The sequence below is a fragment of the Lissotriton helveticus genome, chromosome 7 (assembly GCF_964261635.1).
Source record: "Lissotriton helveticus chromosome 7, aLisHel1.1, whole genome shotgun sequence".
NCBI classification, from domain to species: Eukaryota; Metazoa; Chordata; class Amphibia; order Caudata; family Salamandridae; genus Lissotriton; species Lissotriton helveticus.
Genome location: NC_136068.1, coordinates 821206383 through 821218294, shown reverse-complemented (window position 1 = coordinate 821218294; position 11912 = coordinate 821206383). Strand labels below are relative to the sequence as shown.

The 11912-nt window shown below is 44.8% G+C and overlaps 1 protein-coding gene across 8 annotated transcripts in view; it reads left to right on the top strand.

Moving 5' to 3' along the window:
• Window positions 1–5020: 5020 nt before the first annotated feature.
• PKD2L2 (polycystin 2 like 2, transient receptor potential cation channel) overlaps window positions 5021–11912 on the top strand; it is a 2146539-nt gene continuing 2139647 nt past the window's right edge. For 3 of the 8 annotated variants that reach the window (XR_013598682.1, XM_078653287.1, XM_078653288.1), the window contains exon 1: window positions 5022–5316. The gene's annotated coding sequence lies outside the window, so the exon portion shown is untranslated. Of the gene's footprint in view, window positions 5317–11912 lie in introns of all 8 variants that reach the window. The other 5 variants (XM_078653282.1, XM_078653283.1, XM_078653286.1 and 2 more) reach the window with 4 other exon arrangements.

The window sequence follows — 11912 nt, the reverse complement described above, 5'->3', positions numbered from 1 at the left end:
TGTGCTAGTACCTGGTATAATATCAGGCTCAAACTTGAGATACCATAGCATAGAATCATCAATTTAGGAATTCCCTGATACATCCGAATTTATGGAAGACTATATGAGCACTTCCCTGCAAAGAGTGGGAATTTTACATTGGGAAGAATTAGCAGAAGAGTACAAACTAAAAGACTGGGAAACATTAGTAAGAGACACTGCTGGCAACATAACAAAATTTAAGTGTATTACATTGCAATCCTGTAATGCTACTCAAAAAGGGTTTATAGGACCCAGACAGAGCTGGAGATGGGTTGGAGAAACATTAAGACACAAAAGAAAGAAGTAGCAAGAAGCTATGAAGTACTACGATTGGCAGATGAAGCAAAGAGTAAGACACCATATGCGATTTGGGAAGGATGCTTGCCAAACCAAAATCTGGAAGATTTAAGCCAAGTATCTTTAAGCACTCTTTACGCAACTGTACATTCTGCTGCTCTTAAAAAGAATAATTTCCTCATACTCCACAGCATCAACTGGACTTCACTAAAGGGATGCAAAAGCCAATGAGTGGTAGGTAGAAAGTGAAGTGCCCTAGCAGTAGATGGCATACATAGATTCGTGAGTTGTCCTCAACTGAAGCCTTAATAGAAAGAAGTTGAAATATTGCATATATTCAACTACATAAAGTGATAATAAGTATATCTTTGTTTGTATTTGTAATTAAGTCGAAAGACCATGGTAATATCCCCATTCATAAGGCAAAAAAGTCTATTAGCCTGCCACAAGGTTGTTAGGAAACGGATATCACAGAATAAATCGTAAGCAATGGATTGGTTAACCGCATGCGTGCGGGCGGAATTCCGCTCGCACGCTGAGATTTGCGGAAACGCATGTTACGTGACGAGCTGGGCTCGTCATGAGCGTGCGAGGAGGCTACCTCATGACGAGCCCAGCTCGTCATGAGCGTGGAAGGGGTTAAGAGAAGTAGCCTTAACATACAAGTGGGACAGTATTAGTAGTTACCATAAAAAAATAAAGATCTATAAACAATATTTGATATGGGAGCATAATGAACTAGATTTGAAGTCACAGTCCACTGATTATAACCACATAGAGAAGAACTACATGTACTTTGCTGCCGTGGTAAACTGCAATTTGTAATTCATAAATGCAGTCTCTATCAGGGATTGGTAACGAGAGAAGGAGATTAACACATGTACATCTTGTGGTGATTGATGACAATATTAAAACAATATGGTGTTGGTGTGTTCCCAGTAAATTCTGATTTGCAGATTGCAGGTTCCTGTAGAAAGTGCTGTAGCTTAGATTAATGAAGTACTGTATATAATACTATAAACCACTTTGAACACAACTCTCAACAGCTTGTAGAGAAACCTGCTTTTAGCTGAGAGCCGCCCAGTTTCATAACAAAAGTGAGTGGGTGGTGTTTGCTCAAGTACAATAGGGTTTTGGTCATGAAGTTTAAAACATTGTTCCGTAGTGAGAAGGAATACTGGCGTTGCTCACGAGTATTCACATGCAATAATCTAATTGCAAAATCCTGGAGAATGTATCAGAGTCTTAGCAGTATGGAAAGCTTGATGTGCTTCTTTTGTATGTATTTATTACTTGGCATTGTGCTGCCTTAGCAGTGGCAGTAACAAACTCCTCCATATAGCCCAAATAATTGAACTGTAAGAAGAGGAGGTGTAGATTAGACTGGAGGGACATGGATAAGGAGAGATATGGGTGAGGTGGGTAATGTGATGGAAACAGAAGAGAGAAAGTAGAGGACTGCCGTTTAGGAATAATTCGGCATAAGGTACCAGAAGGTCAGTCAATGTCGAATTACAGTGAGACAGTCTACGGTGACTGATTGGATGTAGGAAGAGAAAAGGGGAAAGAGAACATCTGTGTGTCACTGTCATAGAGATGACTGGACAACCTAAGACAGGAGATGATGTCAATAAGTGAGGCATTATAGAGAGAAAACAGGAGGGGTTCAAAACTGATCGAAAAGGAACAATCAAGTAGGATTTCTTGGCATTCCACTTCACTGAGACAAGGTGAAACAACAGGTACGAGGAAAACCACTGAAGAGCCTTATTGTTAATTTCCATTGTTTGGCAAGAGGAGAGTCATATATGAGGATCTATAGAAGAATGATACGAGAAGACTAGTGATTATGGGGTGCAGAGGAAACGAAGTTAGTGATATGTGGGAGCAATGTTTCCTTTGAATAAATCCGCTGTGGGAGGCACTGAGATGGTTGTTAGAGACAAGCCATGTCATGAGTTGCTTGAAGACTAGGCATGTCATCATCTACTGAAGGCTCATCTATGCCTTCAATATCCAACAGATACTTCTTCTCCACACATATTTAGTAAATTTCTCATCTCCCTTCAGGGGTAACCGAGGTCTTTTCCCCATCCTCCTGGGCCAGAGGCATCAGATCTAACTTCCATTGGTTGCCCTATCTTCTCCAAGCACCAGAGGCTGCTAATACCTCTTCTATACACTCCGATCTTTGAGGATTCTTTTCCACACCCAAGAAGCAGCTGGGCCTCTTCTCTAACCTCCAAAAGCCTCTGAGGCCACACCTCTATCCAGGAGCTGCTCAGAGAACTGCATACCAACCCTTCTGATGGACCACTTTCCAGTGGCAGCTGAGACCTCATCTCAAACCTGCGGATACTGTTGAGGCCTAATATGCACACTTCAGATGCCACTGACACCCCTTATTCACAATCCAGAGGCCACTGAAGCCCCCATTCACACTGCAGACTTTGTCTCCGATCATCAGAGGCCTCATCTTTATGCTCCAGAGGTCAATGAGACCTCCTCTCCCCACAAGAGACAACTGAGGCCTCATCTTCATCCTCCAGAGGCTGCAGAGTCCTCAATGACTCCAGCCATATTCCACTGAGGCCTCATATCCACTCTCCAGCTGACCTGTTTGTGGGTCTTACCGACATTCAGGTGAATACACCCCTCGCACCCATAAAATTAGCATTTCCACCCACAATCACATTCTGTTAATATATCCAGTAGCTGCCGGCAGGCACTGCCATGGCTATTGGGTTTGCTTTGAGTGCTGTAAACATTGCAACATTTTTTTTGGTCAACTATATGTGATGCGCAATGAAATTGGATCACTGCCATTTGCCCTCCATTAAATGTTAAAAATAAATCTATACTACTATTATAAAGAGAGAACTGGGAACCTTTGAGGCAGGTAAACTCCAGAAGTAAAGCACCAATCATAACACCCAATACACCATTGTAAAAGGGAGTGAAAGCAGATGGACATAGGCTATACATCTGGGCACCATATACATTAGAAAGGTAAAATAACATAGGGGGGTAAAGTAGTCCCTTCTGTGCGTTGTAAACTACAGTGGGGGTGTCGTGGGCGTCATTGGGGGAGTGGCGTGTGCCGTCTCATCGAGCTCAAAGTTCGCCACTTTCACTACAGTGGGCGTTTCGTGGGCGTCGTGGCGTTATGTTGGAAACTACAGTGGGCGTGTCGTGGGCGTCATTGGGGGGCGTGGCGTGTGCCGTCTCATCGAGCTCAACCTTCACTACAGTGGGCGTGTCGTGGGCGTCGGGGCGTTATGGTCGACCATTGCCGCGGGATACAATCAATCAATGTGGGCGTCAATCATATAGCCGTCTGAATGGCCGCGAACTACAAATGAAGCGCCGCCACTTTATGCGTAAATTTCCACATATCGACCTGTAAATAAAACATAACGCATATTAACAACAATATGCCGCATGACAATAGCGTTAGCCGCCTGCATCACGCCCCCTGAGAATAGCGTTCAACACACCCTGACAACGTCACACGCCGCCTGCGTCATGCACCCTGAGAATAGCGTTCAACGCACCCTGACGTCACACGCCGCCTGCATCATGCACCCTGAGAAGAGCGTTCAACGCACCCTGACAACGTCACATGCCGCCTGCATCACGCCCCCTGAGACTAGCCTTCGCCCCGATCGCCGCAACGGAAACACAGGTTCGGCTAAAAACAAACGTACCCCCAGCATTAGCCTGTCTGCAAATATCAACAAGACAGGTAAATGGACAATTTCTCCTTTTAAAAAATAAAGCGTGTTAAGGATTCGAAGGATTGAGCATTAACTTAAAACTCTAGAAGTAATTTAAGTAAGGATTGAACACATTCTCTTTTTATGCCCGGACAACGTCGGGACGGGCTGCTAGTAAAATTATAATAGGATTTTTGCCCTAATCAGTCACTAGACTCACAGTGCATTACTAAGATGATATACGGGCATTTCTATTTCACCCTTCAGCGAATGTCCGACGTTTCAACTGCGCATGCTTCCAGTTATATCTACTGATAACCTTTGTTTATTTTTTTTAAATCTTAAAGACTGATGAAAGTTTAACAGAATTGCATTGATCTATACGAGGAATTCAAGGGGTTCGAAGCATGCCAGTGGCTCTGAAAGCCTTGGGTGGGAGCAGAGTTGGCCACATACTGTCAAGTTACTGACTCTTCTCCATTCCCAGATGCTGCTGAGAGGCCTCATGCCCGGCCTCCAGAAGGCGCTTAAGCCTCTAGTCCATCCTCTTTGGCTACTGAAGCCTCCTCTCGCCTGACGCCCCAGGCACTGAGGCTTCTTGTTCACTTTTCAAGGGCTGCTGACCCTCCAGAAGCCGCTGAGGCATTTTCTTCACTAGAGACCCGCTTCTACGCGCTCTATAGCATCCAGGCCTCTTCTACACACTTAAGAAACCTTTTGTCCACTGTCCAGCGCCAGCTGATTCCACTTCTGCAGACTGCAACTGGTTTCCGTCCGCATCTCCACAAATAACCAAAACGATTGGAACGACTAATGATAAATAGATGCCTCTGAACGACTAATGATAAATAGATGCCTCTGATTGGCTCGAGGGAAGGCATTGAAGCATTAGACTTTGTTTTACTATCGAAAAGAGCTTTTTCTATATTCAGGCAGGGAAAACTTTCTACGTCACTTCCTATTTCCCGCAAATAAACCCCGGAAGAGCCGTTTATTTAATACGTCCCTACGGTAAATTGTGCGCTGCGGTCACCCGTATCCACTAATAGCTGTATTAATTAGAGCCGGCTTGTTAAACAGGATGTAATTCTAGAACGTTCGTGAGGCGACGAAAATTCTGACTTGCGGCAGTTGGGCGGGGTTAAGAGACCGCCTTTCGCATATCTTGGGTACACCCCACGGAAAACGTCGGAACACTCGTACACTTCGAAGTTATGTACGGAGTATAAAATGATTGGGGATTGTCTGAAGGCCTAACACACTGGAACGCCGTGGTCAACTGGTAAGTATCAAAAGGGGGTGTGATTAAGGGGTGTGAGGTAGGGTTACCACCTAACCGTTTTTTTACCTGGATTTCTTGTATTTTAATACCCCAGTCATTGAAAAAATTAAGAAAATTACATAAAGCCGGTATTTTTTCCTCTTGTTAGTACATACTTTAAATAGTAAATATAAGGAAGCACTTTAAAATGTGTTCTAGAGCTGTCTTGATGATCCTTGGAATATAATGAAATAAAGGCAGAAATACCATGTATAATATGGTTACAGCTTAGAGCTTTATGCTAATTTCCAGTATATTTTTGAATGGCTAGCAATATTTTTGTCTTCATTATGTTCTGATCTTGTAATAAACTTTCATAGTTTCTAACTTCTATCTGACTCAAGAAAGCTTATTTCTTTACTACTATTTCGTTTGCTGACAATCTTAGTCTTGTTACAATCATATTACCTCATGTATTCTTGAGGATAACACGATCTTTATAGGCACTTTGGGCCATATGTAGGTAATCTACATTTACCGATTCTAAAATACCGAATTTTACAGATTCGGTATTTCAGAATCGGTAAATGGTATGGAGATAATATTCGGTATTTAAGTATCGGTATTTACCGATTCGGTAATTCCCATTCATTCCTATGGGCCTGTAGGCCCATAGGAATTAATGGGAAGCCATTCACTATTACCGATTTGGTAAATACCGAATTGGTAATAGGGGGAACATTTTCAAGGGTGGCAGGGTGTCACATTGACACCCTGTTGCACCCCTGAATAGTGCATGGGTGCACACGTGACACACATACATTAGGGCATGTATGTCTGCCACATGGCACTTTTAAAAATGCAAATAATTGCTTTTTGAAAGGTATTCAGTATTACCACCAACTTGTACTTGGTGGTAAATAACGAATCCTTAAATGAAAAATGCACTCACTTGAGTGCTCCCCACATTAAGGATTTGGTAATTTACCGAATCGGTATTTAAATTACCGTTCAGTAAATTACCGAATCCTTAAACCTGCCTCCTACATCTCAGACCCTAAATACCGGTCGGTAACAGCCGAAATTCGGTAATTTCGTCCGTTACCGACCAGTATTGGGCTACCTACATCTGGCCCTAAATCTTTAAATTATCTGACAAGATAGCTTCATAAGACCCAAAAAGGAGAGGCCATTGTTAAAACATATCATATCTTTGTCTTCTGAAGAGTTAGAGATAAGTAAGATTTTGATTTCATTAATCATGTCCTGTCCCACTGGGAACCAAAAACAAACGACTACAAGTTGCTGGTTCTCATTGCCTCGGTGGTATCTCAAAAGTTACAGTGGTGGCTCCATCCATCCCATTTGAACAAAGGAATTATGCTAACTTCTCTCACAGTCACTTTACAAATGCCAGCAGCTTTGGGTGGAGTGTCTCAACGGTGATTGACTCATTCTAGGGGCTTTGATCCAATCTATGTAAACCCTTTAAGGATTACCAGAGTCCCTCGGTTCGCTCACCTGGTGGAGCTCATTGGAAGTTTGGCAGAACAGAATGTTCTCTCTCTTACAGTGATCTGTCCTCCATGGATGGAGAATGGACATGCAGACATGTTGAGTTGCTTCTTACACCACAGATACAAGCCGCCTCCCCGCTTGTATCTGTGGATTTCCTTGTTTCCTGCTGCTGTTTCCACGCTGGGATTGCTGTTGTTCCAAAATCTGCTTTGCCTCTTGTCACTGCTCGCGGAACCCGCTGCGCGGGTCCCGCTTCGTCCGTGGCCATCTCCTGTCAGCGCTACCGCCGGAACCTGAACTCTGAGTGTGGGGACCTGCAGGGCTGCGAGCGTGTTGTGGGCGCAGGACTACAAGTCCCAGGAGCGCCCACAACTCCCAATCGTTAACAGCTGGGACGCTCTCCCTGCAGGCTCCTCCCTGGTTCTGCAAACGCGGTAATAAGCCGCCTCCCCGCTTGTATCTGTGGATTTCCTTGTTTCCTGCTGCTGTTTCCACGCTGGGATTGCTGTTGTTCCAAAATCTGCTTTGCCTCTTGTCACTGCTCGCGGAACCCGCTGCGCGGGTCCCGCTTCGTCCGTGGCCATCTCCTGTCAGCGCTACCGCCGGAACCTGAACTCTGAGTGTGGGGACCTGCAGGGCTGTGAGCGTGTTGTGGGCGCAGGACTACAAGTCCCAGGAGCACCCACAACTCCCAATCGTTAACAGCTGGGACGCTCTCCCTGCAGGCTCCTCCCCTTCCTCCCTAGACAGTATTTCATCAACCGGAGTGTCCCGCTGCGCGGGAGAGCGCCGGGCGAAGCCTGGGCCAAGGGCGGGCCCGTTTCAGCCCGTTCCAGCTTGATCCAGGTTGGGCTGGGCCACCCCCCTTGCTTCATTCCATCCGGACCCTACCCTAAAGGTATCATCTTTGCCCATTGACTTTGGACATTTTGAACATTCAACTGTGAGATTTTAAACTGATATAACTATGACTAGGGGTTTAAGAAGTAAAACAGCTCTGAAAGCTGCCTCATTTACAGGACCTATTGATTTATTTATTTCTAAAACAACTGAGGCTATCAATCAAAATATTGCTGTTTTAGAACGTAGGGTGTCCCAGGATCTTGCGATTGCCCGGAGATCTTCCTTGGGCCCTATAGCAACAGCCTTAACCCCACTGCCATTAGCTACCCCTATCCCAATTCTAATACAGTCTGGCACCACAGCACAAATTCATTCCATCCCTAGTGCCGTAGACTTATCAGCCACTAACCTGTCACTGGAATTGGATTCGACTGAGAACCTAGAGACAACCCCAGACCTTGAGCATATTCTATCCGAAGACCCGGCCCAGGATCTAGCACAAGTCAATAAGCTTAGGGGGGTCAGAGAAGGTGCCGTCCCAAAACAGCCTGAAGTGCACAATAAGGGGAACACCAATATAACCCACCATATTACCAACAAAAAGAAAGGGCCTACTGTCCCATTAGTCAACAATCCCCTTTTCAGTAAAAACTTTGTTACCTCAGATCCATCTAGTTTACAATGCCCCAATTTGGACATTGTTCAAGAAGGCGGCCCAAGTCCGTCTGACAGTGATACTTCACAACTCCTTGCTGGGTTTAGGGACCTAATAAAATTTCACCTTCAACCCTTGGAGAGGAGTATTATGGCAATAGAAAAGCAACTTGCCATACTCCTCACCAAAACACCCAATCAGACTAGGGTGGGAACTTCTAAAACCGGAGGGGTACCAGTAGCAATTAATTCTGGGTCTACACCGGTTAATTCACCCATACCGCCTGTTACACCTAACGTACAGGCAAAAACTAAAGAGCCTTTAACCACCTCATTACCTGCTCCAAACAATTGTGCAACCTCCAAACCCAATGCTAAACCCATATCTCAACCCACACCCCAGTTACATATATCCAGTCAACAAAACTCTACTCAACCTCCTCCTGCTGTTATACCCCCAGCCACCAGTGCCATCGCGGCTAAGGGGTTTCTGCAACCACCTCATGACAAACCCCCGGTTACCCAAAAATCACATCACACAGATACTAAGAGGGGGCCTAGGCCTAAACGCCCAGTTCATCTTCCACCGGAGGTCTCCCCATTTACGGTAATTTTAACGGGAGTCCCGGAACTTCCAGCAGGTACTGATGAACCTTCCTGGTCCCTCACGAATAAAATTCTCCAATGGCTTAGTATCAACAGGCCACTACAGCCTACTAATACCTGTGGAATATCCTCAGTCCGTAGGGTATCATGGGTGGGGGCGAGTCCTAAGAGCATTCAGGGGGATTGCGTCATTGTTACCTGCGAAGACGTATCCTCGGTGAATCATATTTGTTCATGGCCAGAGTTGGAGAAGAAAGGGGGAATCGATACTCAGCGGCTCTCCTTTTTCTATCCACCTGTATTTAATTTTCATGCTCCAATTTTAGCCCCCAACTGGGTTATTCCCCAAGAACAAGCCTGGAATTATGGAGGCCCCTGGATGACACAAAAGAGCAGGAACAGGGATTGGCTACCCCGCCCCTGGTACCCCAACAAAGGCCATCCTATGGGGAATGGATGGCAAGGTATTCACACCAGTAACAGATTCGACTGTCTGGAGATGGTCGACTGACGTAGTGCCCCATCACCCTCTAGCCAGCCAGCCATCAAGCAGCCTGGGTCCCCCTATGTTTGCAAGCTACCTGTTAACGATAGAACTACTGCATCTAGTATCTCGGACTGTGTAGCCGCTGTTGATTGGGCGGGCCGACGTCTTGATACGGTTAATGAAGGAAGCCCCACAGAACCTTTTCCACCCTATACTATTAACAGTAATAACCAAACCACCCATTCTTGTAAAGGTGCCCCCTGTATTAGCCCTGAAGTGAGTGCGTCCTCTGATGCCTCTAGACCGGGCTTAGTTGTGAGTACCCCGGAAGTTAGTCTAACTATACCTTGTGTTCCTCAGCCGGCGATGACCGTTTATGATACTATCAAGTCTGCCGGTCTTACCCTTATCTCCTGGAACATAGCCGGTATTGCAGGGAAATTAGACTCACCCTTTTGGTCCAGGTTTATTGGGGAAGGTTTTGACATAATCCTCCTCCAGGAAACCTGGTGTCAGGATCAAATTAACATTGAAGGTTACTCATCCCATTGCCTCAAAGCCACCAAATCTAGTTCAGGTAGGGCTAAGGGGGGTCCTCTGTTGCTTCTGTCCAACAAGTTGTGTAACTGTGTAGTCAGAAGCAGTTCAACTGTGGGAACCCACAGCCAGGTAGTGAGGGTTGATTGCAGTAAGGGAATCGATTTGGTTATAATACATTTCTATAACAACATCTTTGATGCCTCCAGAGGGAATATTTTATTCCCCCTTGAAAAGGAAATTGTAAGGGTTATGGGCCTTTCGAACAGAAAGGCAGATGTTATATGGGCAGGGGATTTTAACCTACAGCCATGCCACCTGTCCAAAGGGAATCCCTGTGGCCTTGGAACAGTAATGTCTAACCAATGGGGGGGAGTGGGGGAGGATTTCCTCCACTTCCCACATTGTCACTATGGATCTATACTTAATAAAATGTTAACCAAATTAGATCTACACCTGTTAAACTGTAATAAAAACATCCAGACAGATACGTGTCCCACCTTTACAGGAAAGGATGCTGGAACATTTATAGATCATATTTTGCTGTCTAGTACAGGGGACTTTTCTAATCTGTATATCAAAGAGGAAAGCCTCAGTGACCACAATAGCATTTGTATTACCCTCCTGGGTCACGGTACTTCACCAGCGATAGGAGAAAAGTGCTCCACTGATTTAGTACCTATCAGACCAAATGGTCTAAGGATCAGATGGTCTGGAACCAACTCTATGGCCAAACAGAAGGAGGTTATATTTAGCTGTAAAAACCAAATTAGCTATTGTTTAAAAAATGTAATTAACCCTATTGTCACACTTCATTACTATCAATACTATTATTGAAGGTATTTTTACTAAGGCCCCCTCATCTAACAGAGACATGAAGCAGGGATGGTTTGACAAACCTTGTATACTTGCCCTTCGGGAATTGAAGAAGGCATTAGGTACCAAACCACGAGACATTGACGGAATAAAACATCTTAGGGCCAACTATAAAATGGTAATCACCAACAGAAAAAAGAACTTGCAAAGTGAAGCATGGGATAAGTTAAAGGAAGCAGCTGAGACCAAAAACTGCAAACTATATTGGGACACAATTAACAGCCCCTTTCTCAACAAAGATGGCATCCCGGAATTAACTTCCTATGTTGCATGTAATGATTGGATTATCCATTTTTCTAACATCTTTAACCCAGAAGGGCCACCCTTAGTTGTATCAACTATTGAGGCTTCACCCTGGATACCTCTACCCATGGGAGTAACACTGGAGGAAGGTTATGAAGGACTTTCTAATAGTAAAGGGGGAAAAGCTCCAGGCCCGGATGGGGTTCCCATTGACTTACTAAAAGCTGAACCGAATTTGTGGGTCCCCATCCTGGTGAGGATTTTTAATTGTGCGGCAGAAGGTAATTTTCCTCCTTCTTGGGGTCAATCAGTTATAATTCCCCTATTCAAGAAAGGTAGCAAATCTGAGGCCTCCAACTACCGGCCGATTTCACTGCTGGATGCCTCAGTGAAGGTCATGAGCAGGATTCTGCTTAAAAGGTTAGAAACCTGGGCAACCGATTCGAATATTTTAACTAAAGTGCAATATGGCTTCCGGAAAGGTATGGGCACTTTGGAACAATGTGTAAATTTGGACCTTATTATTAACAAATATACTGTAGCCAAAAAGGGCAACCTTTTTTTATGTTTTGCTGATTTGAGCAGCGCGTTCGATTTAGTTAATCATGCTATTCTTTGGGAGGTTTTGCTAGAGTCAGGGGCTCCGAAGGAAATTGTCCACTTTTTAGCCAGGCTTTACGAAAAACTCTCTTGTAAGGTCCGTTATGGCACCCTAGGCGAATGTACCCCATTTCTCAAAGTCTCAAGGGGAATTCGCCAGGGATGCGTTTTGGCCCCTCTTTTATTTTCCCTTTTTATTAATGGTGTTGATCGTACCCTGGTTGATATTTCCGCGGATGCCCCTTTGATTGGA